Below are 13,412 nucleotides of genomic sequence, written 5' to 3'. Positions count from 1 at the left end.
TCGTTCTCCCCCTCTCTGTCCATTTTCTTTCCCCATCCCATCTGTATCCATCTCCTCTTTCCCACTCTCTCTGACCTTCACAAGTTGTTGTTGTCACAATAGGCCTGTGTTCTTCTTCTTATTTCTGTTTGACTGTTTTTTCTTTTATTTTCTTAAAATTTTTGTGCTGTTGTTAAGCGATCAATAATTTTGTTTACATGCACTCTAGTTTATTGTCAATGCAACGAAACTTCGATTGGAAATATAGTCACTTAAAATGAATGAGTAAATCGGTTGGAATAATTAATATAAGGGTACAAAAGAGACTTCTCCAACTGAGGGATCTGAGAGGATAGTAGCATCGCGAACATGATTACTTTCAGTGTTAATCTGTGAATGGGTTGGTTTGTGAAGCTCCGAATGATTCAGATACCATAATGGTGTGAGGATGTAGAACCACTGGCCTTACCACCCAATAATATCGCTACCCTACCGCAGAAAAGACAACTGTATCTTTGCCAGATGAGCTCCCTGAAATACGCGCTCTATGCTACACGCATTGTATATACGCTGCGAGAGTGAAAGTATTCATAGCAGACAGTGCTGTAACGTAGGTACAGAAGAGAATTGGACAGCACGTTACGTCCACGTGCTAACATTTTTAATAGTCTTCTTCTCTGAAGAATACAGTAAGGCACTGATTTGTTAGAAGAAAATGTACATTACCATTGCAGATTAAGTGCTTCCATTGGCTTTATTGATTCTATTGCCTGCATTCTCCTCTTTGGCTGCTTACGTAGAGTACTCCCGCGTGGTAGCAAGTGGAGGAGGGGGGGGGGGGGGGACGTAATGGCAAGCGCAGAGTTAGCTGCATCCGTAATATAATTGCTAAGCCTTTGCACCAATGAAGTATTTTTATGTAACGTTTGTTACAGTGTAGAGCGGGTAAGGCTGCGGGCAATCCTTAGGGTAATTTGATACTGCTTTGATTTACTTGACATGGTGGTGTGCCCTTGATTTCTTCCCACATCTGAACCGAGTTACAAAGCCAGCTGGAGAGGGCGTGCAGTTCAACATGAACTTCCAAAGACAGTGGAAACTGACGTGGCCCTTTTCTCATTCTTGGAGATGAAAGAAGAGACGAGGAACAGGAAAAATCGTACGACTAACTGGGGTAGAATCCCCATGCTTTAGCTTTGTAGTTTGAAATTTAGTCTTCGAGCCACAGAGACAAAGGTCTTCACAATGCATTAATAAGTTACTTATAAAACAGAAACTTCACTGACCCCAGGGAACAAACACTAGTTACAGACCTCTGTACTAGAAGTAAACAAAGAAAATATCGTGGTTTTCTAGGTTACTCTTTATTTAAGTTACGAACAATTTATTTACGAAAAAATTTGAAGGATCTACTTATTCGAATGGTCAGTGCGACAGATAGTAGTTGTGATTCTTTCCTTTTTACGGTGAGTGCAGTTAGTATAACAAACAATAACCAATCCTAAGTAATTTGCTTCATTAACTCCTATAGATTACAGTGCAGCTTGATTGAAGGCTTTATGGTTAATTATGGACAAAGATGACAATAGAAAAAAGTTGTCACGTTCTCAACATGAATCTTTTTCATTTGTTCTGCTCTAAATTATGTCTCATTGTCAGTGCGATTTTAGCTACTTACTAAATCCGAGTATTATTTCATCAGCTACTCGTTCATGCAATTTTACAAATTAATCAGTATTCGATTAGCACTTTCATTTTCGTTATACGCAATCATATTCAATCGCTGTGGTGACATTTGATGAATATCTACCGAAATCATGGAAAATCGACAGCTAAAAAGAAATTGCATTCTAAAGCTTGCCAAATGCATTAAGCTGCTCTGCAGTGACGAAGCTGTACAGAGTCCTCAATTCCTCAGCCATGTGGCACGACCATTCGCCTCGTCTTTGTCCCGCAACCAGTGAGTGCGTCCCCCCTCCTACCCTCCCCCCCCTCCGCCATTCGTGGCGCGTATTTGCCAGTTCGCAACGCGGATGCAGTGCTCCAGTATCACAGTTATTACTGAATACGTCTCACTATTGTAACCATTGTAAGCTTTTTCCAGCACCATGATTACAAGGCCAACTACGGTAATTATTGTTTTATCAACACGTAACAAGATTAAATTTGGTATAGTAGAGGTAACAATGAGCGATGTCTTTCTGTTGTTAGTTTCGTCAAAGGCTGATATCTACATAGACTCAAAGATGTGTGGCCGTTAGATACTTTTTTTTGACAGTATTTTGCCGCTAAGGTAGTAGGAGGCTACAGTAGCGAATGTGAACAGGTTGCTAGGAGTGAATGAGAAGGGAATCTGATTCAAATATTGCTTTAGATGCCGCATCAGCTGTTTCATCTCAATTAAGTGCTTTAGTATTACACTTTTATCGGCGAGCAGTAGGGGTCCTTGTTTGAAGATATGACTAATTGTGATAGATAATTTTTTTCTTTCGTTTCTTCTGCATTCTTTTTCTTTTGTACATACAGGGTGTTTCAAAAATGACCGGTATATTTGAAACGGCAATACAAACTAAACGAGCAGCGATAGAAATATACCGTTTGTTGCAATATGCTAGGGACAACAGTACATTTTCAGGCAGACAAACTTTCGAAATTACAGTAGTTACAATTGTCAACAACAGATGGCGCTGCGGTCTGGGAAACCATATAGTACGGTATTTTCCACATATCCACCATGCGTAGCAATAATATGGCGTAGTCTTAGAATGAAATTACCCGAAACCTTTGACAACGTGTCTGTCGGAATGGCTTCACATGCAGATGAGATGTACTGCTTCAACTGTTCAATTGTTTCTGGATTCTGGCGGTACACCTGGTCTTTCAAGTGTCCGCACAGAAAGAAGTCACAGGGGTTCATGTCTGGCGAGTAGGGAGGCCAATCCACGCCGCTTCCTGTATGTTTCGGATAGCCCAAAGCAATCACACGACCATCCAAATATTCATTCAGGAAATTAAAGACGTCAGCCGTGCGATGTGGCCAGGCACCATCTTGCATAAACCACGAGGTCTTCGCAGTGTCGTCTAAGGCAGTTTGTACCGCCACAAATTCATGAAGAATGTCAAGATAGCGTGATGCAGTAATCGTTTCGGATCTGAAAAATGGACCAGTGATTCCTTTGGAAGAACGGCGGCCCAGACTAGTACTTTTTGAGGATGCAGGCACGATGGGACTGCAACATGGGGCTTTTCGGTTCCCCATATGCGCCAGTTCTGTTTATTGACGAAGCCGTCCAGGTAAAAATAAGCTTCGTCAGTAAACAATATGCTGCCCACATGCATATCGCCGGCATCAATCCTGTGCATTATATCGTTAGCGAATGTCTCTCGTGCAGCAATGGTAGCGGCGCTGAGGGGTTGTCGCATTTGAATTTGAAATGGATAGAGGTGTAAACTCTGGCGCACGAGACGATACGTGGACGTTGGCGTCATTTGGACCGCAGCTGCAACACAGCGAACGGAAACCCGAGGCTGCTGTTGGATCACCTGCTGCACTAGCTGCGCGTTGCCCTCTGTGGTTGCCGTACGCGGTCGCCCTACCTTTCCAGCACGTTCATCCGTCACGTTCCCAGTCCGTTGAAATTTTTCAAACAGATCCTTTATTGTATCGCTTTTCGGTCCTTTGGTTACATTAAACCTCCGTTGAAAATTTCATCTTGTTGCAACAACACTGTGTTCTAGGCGGTGGAATTCCAACACAAGAAAGATCCTCTGTTCTAATGAATAAACCATGTTGTCCACAGCACACTTGCACGTTGTGAACAGCACACGCTTACAGCAGAAAGACGACGAACAGAATGGCGCACCCACAGACTGCGTTGTCTTCTATATCTTTCACATCACTTGCAGCGCCATCTGTTGTTGAAAATTGTAACTACTATAATTTCGGAAGTTTGTCTGCCTGAAAATGTACTGCTGTCCCTAGCATATTGCAACAAATGGTGTATTTCTAATGCTGCTCGTTTAGTTTTTATTGGCGTTTCAAATATACCGGTCATTTTTGAAACACCCTGTATATCTCGGATGACATAATATATTTGGTCTACTTTGTTTCGTAGTACGTTTTGCAAAGTAAATGTATTATTTATTACATATATATTGCTCAACGAATTTCTATGTTTAAGTATGCAGAACTCCCAAATTCTTTCTGATCTTCTTTCGTTAAATGCAAAATAAATGTGAAACGAAATTCTATATGCTAGCTATGCAGATTTTAATGTGTGAGTGGTACCAATAGTTGAATGGAGTGGCGTGGCGTGTTCGTGTTTAAGTTGCGTAATCGTCCTACACAGAAACCGAATATTTATGGCAGTGTTCTTATATTGCGGCCACGGCTAAGATTCAATGTTATGAAGTAAAAGTTTGACTTCTTCAATACTGTGGGCTAAGTGGAGTACTACAAACAGCTGTGACAATGTATATACTAATTACAATGAAGTGAACACCCTTAGCTGCTTACAGGCGTTGACATACGTCAACGGGGACAGATGAAAATGTGTGCCCCGACCAGGACTCGAACCCGGGACCTCCTGCTTACATTGCAGACGCTCTATCCATCTTTTTTTTCGTTTTATTCGTTATTGATCGTTGTGTTTGGTCGTTGCGGACGTCGCAAGATATCCCGTTCAAGTTCGATGGTTGAACCTTCCACTCTGTTTTTTATTACAGAGGCCAACCGGCTTTTTTTTTAGACTTCAATGAACGAATGGACAGATCATAACTTTGCGAAAATGAAGAAAAAATTTTCGCATGAGGGGAGACTTGAACCAAGGACCCCTCGCACCGCAGCTGCTCACGCTAACCACTTTTTTTTTAAGCCAGCGCGCCAACTTTTTTTTTTAGGAAGGGAAAATAAACATTTGCTTCGATTTGTAATGAGAATAGAATGAACATAGTATATATCAGTTCTAGGCTGCCGTTGCGCAATACAAGAAAAGAAAGGAAATGTCTTCTTGAGGTGCACAAAAGACTATTACTTCATTGTCAAAAGTAAAGTTGCTCCGCTGCTCTGCGAGAGAAGGAAAATGTTGAGAGGAAAATGGGAAAGAAAACAATGCCTTCTGCATTGGTGAGCATCTGAATAGTATCTTAAAATTCCGGCAAGAACTAAAGTCCCAGGAAGCAAAGCAAATAGGATTCATAGACACAGGCAACTGGCAACCTGTACTATCCAAATATTGTATTTGAAGCATTTAACCGTTAATTATGATTATCAGCATATTTCCAAATATCTTCCTGTAGTCACAATGTTGGCTTATTTTAAAGTGTTCAATTTCTATGTAAGAATAATAGTCTAGGAAAGTAGCATGCCTATTCTGCATAATAAACGATGCTTTGTGGCTCATGATCCATGTTGTAGCGTTGTTTTTTGCTCGTGGGTACCTCAGTTTTTGTGGCTGAATGATCTCTAAAAGTTCGACACCACTGGGCGTCGTACGGTTTATCACTGACAATCGTTAACGAAGAAATGTAATTTTTTCTGCATGTCCGATCGTGAACCTATGAAGAAGCGTATCGACTCTTCCGCATGCGTCACAGTTGGGCGTTGGATGAAGGCCTATTTTATGTAGCTTTTCATTCGTTGCTACTTTATCGTTGACTGTGAGATACCAGTCGGCTATGACGCGTGGTGGTAACATGTCGCTGTGCATATTCCGCCATATTATACTCCAATGTGGATGTGGATGTTTTTCTTCGAGACGATTCCTGTGGTTTGTTGTCATGAGAAGGTCATAAAGCTTCCTGTTCGTCAGGCTTCCGTTATCGACGATGTTGTGTCGAATGTAGCTCATTTCCATGTAGTACAGTCGCACATGTCGGTAAGAAAGTGGAATGCCGGCGATATTAACGGGTGGGTCAAAGCTATGAGGCTTCCATCGCTGAATGAGGTTTCTGATGAGACTGGTCCTCCGGGTACGAAACTCCTTCCTGATGCGGTTTAGGAGCAGGGTGACACATTTTTTGTGTACTTTAATGAGGTTGAGGCCACCTTTGGACGAAGGTAAGGTTAAGGTATCGAACTGAACTTTGAAAATATGGCCCCTAAAAATAAACCAACATAACGCTTGTTGTATACTCTTGGCTAGGTGGTCGGAGATTGGAGGAATTTGCGCCAAATAATTCATCTTGCTCGTAATGGCGATCTCGATGGTCTTAACTTTCTGTAGTATGTTGAAGTCACGGTCGGAGTGAAGCATCAAAGCAGCACGTAATTTATTAAGCACGTGTGACCAGTTCTTCGTCAGGAATATGTCTGGTTTGGCCTCAAAGGTAACACCGAGGGTTGTGTGAGAATCCTTTACCTTGCACCATGTAACATGGGATATGTCTCCGATACCGCCACCGATCTGCAAAACTGTGGATTTAGTTCTATTGAGTATTGCTCCTGAAAGAAACGTGAATGTTTGTAGAAGAGTTGCTGCTGACAGAAGTTGTTGCGATGATGATACAGTTACGCATATATCGTCAGCGTATGCAATGCATGGGATAGTGACAGACTCGACGCTAAGCCCGATCCCGCTATGCGCTAAGTTGTTCAGTAGCGGCTCTACTGCAATGGCGTACAAAATCATTGACAGAGGACATCCTCGGCGGACGGATTGCTCAATGGAAACTTCTTTTGTAAAAAGGCCATTAATGAGAATCCGTGAAGAGGCGTTTGTAGTAAGTTTGCGAATTAATTCTATGAGATGAGGTCCAAATCCTAGTTTCTTCACGCTTTGAAAGAGGAAATCATGACATACATGGTCATAAGCCTTCTCAAAATCTAGAAAGATCAGACCGCCCTGTCCTTTAGTTTCAGCATATGAACAGATGATGTCCCTTAAATCGCAGGCAGCTGAGATTGCACTTCGGCCTTGCACTGCACTGTACTGGTAACTGCCTAAAACCTTGTACATAACGGTTGGCATCCTTAGCTTAATCGATCTGGTGATGATTTTGAAGTCGGCATTGAGGAGTGTGATGGGTCGCATGTTTTCGACGTTCCTGCTGTTCACTTTTTTCGGTAATGGCAGGATGATATCTTCCGTAAATGCCTTGGGTATGACTTCCAGGTGCCAGAGTTCATTCGCTATCTTGAGGAGTGTCGGACCGAGGAGGTTCCAGTATTGCTGGTAAAACTCAGCGCTGAGACTATCGGGTCCTCGTGATTTCCCTTTCTTTGCTCTGTGGAGCGCCAGTCGGATTTCCTCTTGTGTGAAAACAGATTCCAGTTTTGTATTATCCGGTTGTGACAAGCGACAGCTCAAGGTCCTAAGAAAATCCTCGCACGAGTGTTCATCAAGGAGTTGCTTCTTATAAAGTGGACTATAATAGCCGTAGAGGTGCGAGATGATGTCACGTTGCTTCGTGATGGCATTCTCAGCGTCATCGACGACGGCTTCAATCAACATGGCTTTACACCGTTTCGTCATTCTCAGGATGTGGTACAGAGAGGCCCGTTCTTCGGCGGCAACGTCCTTGGGGTGGGCTCGCACGATGATGCCATACATTCGTTGGCGTTGTATCGCCGTGATTTTCGCTTTATATCGTTTGATCTTTACGTCGATGTCGCGAGAAGGATTGTTAGTGTGACTGTACAGTTCTCTCAAAAAGCGATAATAAAATTCAATAGTCTGTTTCTGCCAAAAGCTTTTTTGTCGGGCGTAGCTCATGAGAGTGAGGCGTAATTGAGGCTTAGCACACTGAATCCACCACTGTAGAACGCTAGCGTAACGACGTCGGTGCCGCTGGAGCTGTTGCCACGTTATGTTCACCTCCTCTTCAAGTTGGGCATCCTGCAGAAGGCTGACATTCAATTTCCAGTAGCCCTTCCCGCGGTAAATTGGCTGGCGTTGTAGGTTGAGGTAACACTGATATGCACAATGGTCGGAGATGTTGACAGGAGCTATGTCACAGTTCACAGTGTGTCGCTGGAGGGCATCGGACACATAGATCCTATCCAGTCGACAGGCAGAATGACTGGATACGAAGGTGTACGCTACCCGTTCACCGTGCAGTTGTTCCCATATATCGTGAAGACGCATGCCATGAATTAAATGTTCAAGTTCGATACAACTGTTCGTGTTAGGAGTTTGGTGTCTGTCGTTGAGCACACAATTGGAGTCACCAACAAGGATGAGATGTGCACGAAAAGCGCTAAGAAGAATGGGAACCTCGGTTTTATGAAATTTTGAACGATCTCTCTTATGAGTGCTACCTGAGGGGGCGTACACGTTAACAATCTGCACACCATTCACTCGAAGAGAAATGCCATGACCACTGGGCAGCCGCTGCACATCCGTAAAGCGTACACCGTCGCGCAGAAGGATGGCAGTGTCTACAGCATCCTGAAGATTGATGTTATCAATAAGAACGTAACCGGGCACTTCTAAGGCTGTGATTACCTCCTGTAGGAGGACAATGTCAACGCTGGTACCATACAAGAAATCAGCGAAGGGAGTTTCACCGCGCTTTGAATTCTATTGACGTTAAGTGTGGTAATGTTGTAGGTTTGGCTGTCACCCATGATGGTTCAGAGGACAATGAGCTCTGAGTTTCGGATCGTCCTTCTCTCCGGCTTTGAACCAAACTCGTTGGTAACGTTTGGAGTATGAAACGAAATGTGAAAACCAATAACGGGTCAGGGAGGGGAAGGTCGCAGCGCGATGGTCATGCGCGAGAGCAGCTACTGCTGCATCTCCTCGTTCTGCTGCCACCACGGCCCATTGCTGTCGGGGTGCTGCGCGGTGCGCGCGCCGCCCTGCCCGCCACCGCCGGCCGAGTCTGTCAACGCGGTCGCATCCGCCTGGCCACCACGCGGGGCTGCGACTGACGTCAGCGAGTTCCTGCGGGAGCGCTGCTGCAGCTGCTCGCTGCTCTGCTCGCTCTTCCTCTTAGCCGTTACGGTGCTCTGTTCCCTCTCAGCGCTCAGTAGTGCCCTCAGGTGTTTGGTTTGTTCACGAATGCGTTCTTGCCTCACGGTGTCCTCGCAGCGCACGGAGCAAGAAGATTGAGGTTCAGTCTCGCTGCCACTTTCTGACATGTGTACGGGTCTCAAATCATTCGACTTTGCCTCTTTGCTACTATTCCCTTTGATTCTCCTTCGGCGGCCTTTCTTCGTGTCTGCTACAGTCTCTACCGATAGGGGTGGTTCAGGCAAACTGATCTGCACCCGCTCCTGTATCTCACACGGCTTACTTTCAAGAGGTGGCTGGCGCATCGTTGGTATCCAGCGGTAACTGCCCCGGTGAGGATGACGGTGCCGAATCGACGTCCGTCCTACCGTGAACGTCTTTGGCACTGCATTCCCCCTGAACTGGCATCTCCGCTTCGGTAACATGTTCCGGCTGCCGGGGTGGTGGTACAGTCCCTCCGCGACCACCTCACTCAATAGTGGAACAAGCTTTTCACTACCGTCTGCAGGACGTTCCCATGGAAGTTGAAATGGACGTCGACGTGTACAGTTCCTCCGCCGATGTTCTGTTGAATGGCAGATCGAACAGGTAGGGGGCTGTCCAATGTAAGTTACCTGTGCACGACAGCAGCCAATGGCAACATACGAAGGTATATGCTTTTTCAAGTCTACACGTACACTTCGCATCCCGCTGTTAACTTGGCAGCGATAGGCACTCGACCATTTTTCATTTATAACTGACAAAACAGCGCGGTACAGTGACAGAGAACGTGAAATCAGATCACTAGGGCACTCAGGTGGCACATTTAATCCCCTGACGGTTCTTACTCCGTATCCCGAAGGCACGATTTGGACATTACTAATACTGCCATCATCATGACGGAATGGTCTCACACCAACATGCTCCTCAACGAATTTCTCATAAGTGTCACTCGAAATAAATTTGATAAATAACGAGTACTGCACAAAGTCGAACTGGAACGTGTCGACTATATCTTCAGGCAATTTCAAATCCTCAAAGATCCATTCATGAATTTCAAACGCCGTCGGTCGCAAGGCAGCGCAATCGAAAACACACTGAACGCTGTTCCCTCTGTTAATTGTCGACATCTTACTTACAACAGTTATACCGAAACAAACGTTAACAGCGCTCGCACACGCTGCTCAGTTCTCCACCTCAGCACTGCTCGCGACGTAAACACGGGCCCGCGCTACGACTGTGGTGAGCTACCGCGCCGGCAGTCCATCTCAGCCACCGAGGACACAGAGGAGAGCTCGACTGCAGGGATTTATCTCTGGCACGCCTCCCGCGAAAACCCACATTCTCAACGTATTGTCCCGCACTACATTCGTCGTGCCCCGCCCATTTTAATCATTACTCGTGGCGCGTTGCCGATTCCCGTAAGAGTTCTGGCACTGTTTGTGCATTCGCATAGAAGAAGAAGATGGTCGAGTGGTCGGTGAGCCTTATATATATATATATATATATATATATATATATATATATATACTAAGATGGTATCTGTTCTTTCGGAAATGCAGTCGCGCTATCCTCTGTGTCCTCGGTGGCTCAGATAAACAGAGCGTCTGCCATAATGTGTGTCCCGGTCGGGACACACATTTTCATCTGTCCCCGTTGACGTATGTCAACGCCTGTAAGCAGCTAAGGGTGTTCATTTCATTGTAATTTCATTCCAACGAGCTGCTTGGTCACCGATGGTATCTGTTCCATACTTAGATATCATCTAAGTATATATACAGTTAAGGCTCACCGGCCACTTGACCATCTTCTTCTGTGCGAATGCACAAACAGTGCCCGAACTCTTACGGGAATCGGCAACGCGCCGCGAGTAATGGATATAATGGGCGGGGGTACTACCAAGGGAACCTCCCCATCGCACCCCCCTCAGATTCAGTTATTGGTTGGCACAGTGGGTAGGCCCTGAAAAACTGTACACAGATCAGTCGAGAAAACAGGAAGAAGATGTGTGGAATTATGAAGAAATAAGTAAAATATACCTACTGAGTAGTCCATATGTAAGACTGACAACATCAAGGATAGTGTGGGTTCAGGAGCGCTGTGGTCCCGTGGTTAGCGAGAGCAGCTGCGGAATGACAGGCCCTTGGTTCAAGTCTTCCCTCGACTAAAAAGTTTAATTTTTTATTTCCAGTTTATGTGACAAACTCTTATGTTTTCATCACTTTTTTGGGAGTGATTATCACATCCATAAGGAAACCTAAATGGGACAAGGTAGAGGAAACTTTTTACCCATTCGGCAAGTGTACAAGTTAGGTGGTCGACAAAATATTCCTGTCATATGACGCAGATGCCGTCACCAATGTCGTATAGAATATATCAGACGTGTTTTCCTGTGGAGGTATCGGTTGACCTATGACCTTGCGATCAAATGTTCTCGGTTCCCACTGTAGAGGCACGTCCTTTCGTCTACTTATCGCATGGTTTTGCGGTGTGGTCGCAAAACACAGATACTAAACTTGTTACAGTGAACAGAGACGTCAATGAACGAACGGACAGATCATAACTTTGCGAAAATAAAGAAAGTAAACTTTTCACTCGACGGAAGACTTAAACCAAGAACCTCTTCTTTAGCAGCTGCTCACGCTAACCAGGGGAAAAAAGCGCTCCTGGAATTATACTATCCTTGATATGGTGTATTTTCCACATGGACTCCAAAGTTTGTATATTTTTCTTATTTTTTCATAGTTCCACACAACTTCTTCCTGTTTTATCGATTGATCTGTGTTCAGTTTTTCAAGGCCTATCTACTGTACCAACTTATAACTAAATCTGAGGGGAGTGCGATGGGGAGGTTTCCTTGTAAGAATGTAGTGCCGGACAATACGTCGAGAATGTGGGTTTCTCGGAAGGCGTGCCAGAGGTAAATTCCTGAAGTTCCGCTATCCTCTGTGTCCTCGATGGCTCAGATGGAGCTGATGGAGCCAATTACGCGTGACGAAGTCCACGATGCAATCCTAAAAGGCGCTCTGAATGAGTCACCAGGTGTCGACGGATTGCCGATAGAATTTTATCTTGCTTTCTTCCCACTAATGGCGTCACGGTGGACAACGATGTTTCATGAACTGCTGACGATGGGGAACACCGTACCGCCGTCCTTCGTCACGGGAATTATTATACCAATCGACAAACCGACACCAGGTGTGACGACAGCACATTACCGTCCCGTGCTTATCGCAGACTGTAAAATTTTTACACGCCTACTGGCAACGCGATGCCGCAAGGTCCTGCCAAGCATTCTATCCCCGGAACAGACAACTCCGGACGGCTCAGTTAATATACAAACGACCACAGGAGAATGTCGCGATTTAATTGCACTGAAAGCGACGTGCAGACTCCGCACCGCAGTGATTGTCTTTGATTTTGACAGCGCATTCGACAAAGTGCGGCATCTTTTTCTGTTCTCAGTGATGAACCGCATAGGTTTTCCATCAGCCTTTATCGACGTTATCGGGCGCCTGTACGGCACCGCCGAATCGCTGATTCTGGTTAACGGCCGTGTGGCGGGACCGGTGGCGATCCGGCGTTCCGTACGGCAAGGCTGCCCACTTTCGACCCTACTCTATGCCATAAGCTTGGAGCCACTCATCGGGAGTCTGACGAGCCACCTTTCTGGTCTCACTTTGCGACAGCACAGTTTTCGATGTCGTGCGTATGCGGACGACCTCCTCCTCTTGATCCGCTCACGGAGTGAAACACACACGGTACTTGATTTGATATCAACGTACGGCACTGCAGCTGGCAGTAACATGAATGTGGCTAAATCCGCGGCGATGCCCAATGGACGCGGCCTCTCACACGACGACTTAGCACCTCTCCCGTGTGTACAAAAACTACGATACCTTGGTATCATTTTCACCTTCACCGTGCGCCGCTCCGCTGTCATCAATTTTCGACGTGCACTCCAAACTATCCGCACGAGGGTGCGAGAAAATCTTCTCCGACGACTCGATTCTTTACAACGTGTCCAATACCCAAATCAACATGTGGCGTCCAGAATGGTCCACATCGCACAGGTCCTCCCGCTGCCATCAACAATTGGACGCAGCTTCCAGGCTGCATTCGGATACTTACTTACGGCCGGTACGCTCTTTAAGGTCCGCTACGACACGCTCACCCTTCCCACGGTAGCGGCAGGCCTCGGCCTTGTCAATGTGCGACTCCGATCGGCGTCCTTGCACATGTCCACCATGCACAAGCAGTGGCACGGGGACACCTCCCTTACGCGCAGCTTGCTGGAAATTCTTGTGCCCTCGCCCGTAACACCACCAGTACCAGTCGGACACATCAACCATCATCTGACGCACATTTCTGATTTCATCGCCGCCTTCAGTTATGCTCACACACACTTACCGACCACGCGTTCTCCTCGACCTAAAGATTTTTACACCCCACTGCTTCGTTCCATATCCAGCAACAATATCGAACTGAGACATCCGTCCA

Source organism: Schistocerca gregaria, chromosome 7 (assembly GCF_023897955.1).
Source record: "Schistocerca gregaria isolate iqSchGreg1 chromosome 7, iqSchGreg1.2, whole genome shotgun sequence".
Taxonomy (NCBI): domain Eukaryota; kingdom Metazoa; phylum Arthropoda; class Insecta; order Orthoptera; family Acrididae; genus Schistocerca; species Schistocerca gregaria.
Note: the sequence above shows the minus strand (reverse complement) of the source record.